The 3,422-nt window shown below is 31.4% G+C and overlaps 1 long non-coding RNA gene across 1 annotated transcript in view; it reads right to left on the reverse strand.

Moving 5' to 3' along the window:
• Window positions 1–756: 756 nt before the first annotated feature.
• LOC107653356 (uncharacterized) overlaps window positions 757–3,422 on the reverse strand; it is a 7,897-nt gene continuing 5,231 nt past the window's right edge. Inside the window, exons 2-4 of the long non-coding RNA XR_001630212.1 lie at window positions 3,213–3,311; window positions 2,725–2,811; window positions 757–1,214 (exon numbers count right to left, since the gene is read on the reverse strand). This is a non-coding gene — a long non-coding RNA (uncharacterized LOC107653356). The remainder of the gene's footprint in view (window positions 1,215–2,724; window positions 2,812–3,212; window positions 3,312–3,422) is intronic.

Raw genomic sequence — 3,422 nt, forward strand, 5'->3', positions numbered from 1 at the left:
GATGCATTAAATTGATCAAAGGTGACAGTGAAGACATTTATAATGTTTTATAAAGATTTCTATTTCAAATAAATGCTGTTCTGTTAAACTTTTTATTCATCACAGAATGCTGAAAAAAATGCACTATGGTTTCCAAAATAAATAAATAAAATAATAATAATTTCAAAATGTTTGTTGAGCAGCAAATCAGCATATTAGAATGATTTCTGAAGATCATGTGACACTGAAGACTGGAGTAATGATGCTGAAAATTCAGCTTTGATCACAGGAATAAATTACATTTTACAATATATTCACATTGAAAATGTTTGTTTTAAATTGTAATAATATTTCACATTTTTTTGTTTTACTGTTTTGATCAAATAAATGCAGCCTTGATGAGCAGAAAAGGCTTCTTTCAAAAACATTAAAAAATACCGTCTCCAAATGCGATGTCATCATCATAAAGATGCATTATAAAAGCAATAAACCGTGAAAGGCTATGCATTACTGTGATTTTAGCACGATTATAGTTGTTTGTGTTCGTGTTTGTGTTGTTAGGTGTTCGGTGCCTGAATCCCCTTAAAACATCACTGGTAAAATCACTGTAATACACAATCCAAGTACGCAGCAATATAATAAAAACACCAATGTTTATTTATTAATCATAAATATTGATAATTTAATTATTTTAAATTATGATTATAATGTTTTTAAAATTATTCTAATAATTTTAAATGATTTTTACGTATTATTTTATTACAAATTTAACTGCAGAATGCAGTGATTAACCAATCAGCATCAAGTATCCCAGAGAGGTGAAAAATAATAACAGCACAGAACTGTTTAAGTTATATGTGGTAACTCACAGGATTATTTCTCTCTGTCAGACAAATGACAGTTTACACATTCACACCATCAGACACACAAGTACAGAAACTGAGGACGTTTATATGACCAGAACTGATCCTGAAGAAATACAATAATATCTGGCAGCTGACAAAGAGACAGAGAGAGAGAGATGATAATAGTGACCACACAAAGGAATGCGGTGGGTGAGCGGACAGAGAAATGAAATATCTGCTCATGTAAATGCTCCTTTCTACGTCTGTCCATCTGTCTGTCTGTTCCAGCGGTGACGGCGTCAGTCCTCAGCCTGTTTGTGTCTCATGTTCTCAATAGTCTATTGTGGCGAGGAACAGACGCGCGTCCTTGGTGCTCGGGCTCCAGCGCTGCTGGGTGGGAGAGACAGAGAGGAGGTTCTGGCTCCAGTCAGCCTTCATTCACAATCACACACACACACACACACACACACAACAATCCGCGCCACTCAAGTATGCAGACAGATCTGAATGCCGCTTATCCAATCAGATTTCAGAGCAGGAAATGTTTGTTTTATGAAGAATGTTTTGGAACACAGACTGCATCCCACAATGCAAAGCGATCAAATCGACCTCTTGTGTGATGCATGAGCTAGAAGTATTTCTGACTGAAATTCAAAACATTCAGTGAAAATAATAGCAATAATAATAGCATGTAACAATGAACATTTCAAAAAAGTTGCTTGCCACATATCATCATCATTATGCATGTTTAATTAAGAAAGTGGTTTCAATTTATAATCTCAGAATTAAAAACTTGAGTTTTATAATAATCATCATCATCAATAAATAAAAATTAATACAAAAGAAAATAATCCTAAAATAAAATATTTTAAATTAATCTATAAAAACTTCAACAACTATTCTTATTGTTATTATTATTTTTTTAATGTAAAATATAAATAATAAAATAAAATGTTCAGTAATACCTAATATTTTATTCATATAAAACAAATATAAACATAAAATAATTTGTTTTAATATAATAATAATAATAATAATAACAACAATAAAACAATGTATTTCAATATATTATAAATAAAATAATTTAATAATAAAATAATAATAAAAACTTGACATTTTTAAAGTTATACTGAAGTTATATTTTTGTTATTATTTTTTATTTTAATTTATTCATAATTATTTTTAATGTATTTTAATATACAATAAAAATAAAAAAATACTTAAAGTATTTAAATCTAATAATTTAAAGCCACTCGCTGATTTAAACAACAAAAATGTGGCAAACTACTGTTTTGTTTTGTAAATTTTACTTTTGATATACTGACAACCTTTTCACATACTTAGTAGAAAGTAGTAGAAAAATTGTCAGTATACAGTATATATTGTGCACTGCACTATATTCCAAACACTGGCTGTGAATCGGTGATGAGCGGCATTTTGAAAGGGTGAAAAATACTTGGAGACAGTTTAAGTTAAAGTGATGTTGAAGGCTGATGCTGTTTCCTCATCTCAGTCTGTCATACAGACAGAACACACACACACACACACACTGAGTGGGAAATGCGAACAGCGGCATGCTGACAGCGCTCACCGTCACACTGTTTCTAGGAGACAGGAAGCTGTTATTCACAGCATGTCAATTCATGGGGTCGTGCTCCCGCCCGCATCATATTCACACGACATGAGTGTGTGTGTGTGTGTGAAGGAGCCAGACAGAAATGATGAAATGCTCTTTGTCATTCGAGATTTTTTCCACTCATTATCCTTTCATCTATAATTGAGAGTTTAATTTAAAAAGTTAAAAGATGAGAAACTATTTGGAAAAAAGAATACAATGGTTCACTACACGAGAGTTTGACTTGCATGTGTAAAAGGAACACCTCTGGCATTGTTCACTCACCCGCACTGTCTTTGTTTTCTGGAGATGTTTAGCAGGATGTTCATGCAGCTCTTTTCCATGCAATAGTGACCAGCATCTGCTAAACTCCTAAACAAACAGAAAACAACATAAACTTCAGATACACACTGAAATGTAAGTTGCAATTTGCTGAAAAGTTCAAAAGAATTGGGTTAAACAGTATTTAACGAAATACTTATTTCACTACAGAAAGAGAACCATACAGGGACTTCTAAACAAGCAAAAAATAAAATAAAATAAAAAAATTATTTGAAAAAATCTAAACGAACGTTTGCCTCAGCTACTAAATTAAATACATTTAAGTTAAAGTAATGCATTTATTAAACTTAAAACTGAAATGAACAAAAGCACGTAAGAAAATGATTGAACCATAAATTTAAATGTAAAATGAAAATATATATAAAAATAATTCAAAATATTAATAAATACAATACCATTAAATAAATAAATAATACTAAACGAACACTGACCCATCCTTTCAGAGGAAGTAACTCCTCTGACATGATGAGTATATAGAGTATTTTGTCATTGTTACAATCTCTCTCTGTGGGTTTCTCTCTTTTTGTCTCCTGAAGAATGTGTGAGACAGACAAGAATATATTTTAACAGTCTGTAAGTGAGAAACACAGTCTGTTAGTGAGGTGTGAAAACACAACTGTGGGGGAAAAAAAACTCAAGCG

Source organism: Sinocyclocheilus anshuiensis, unplaced genomic scaffold (assembly GCF_001515605.1).
Source record: "Sinocyclocheilus anshuiensis isolate Anshui unplaced genomic scaffold, SAMN03320099.WGS_v1.1 scaffold1151, whole genome shotgun sequence".
Classification (NCBI taxonomy): domain Eukaryota; kingdom Metazoa; phylum Chordata; class Actinopteri; order Cypriniformes; family Cyprinidae; genus Sinocyclocheilus; species Sinocyclocheilus anshuiensis.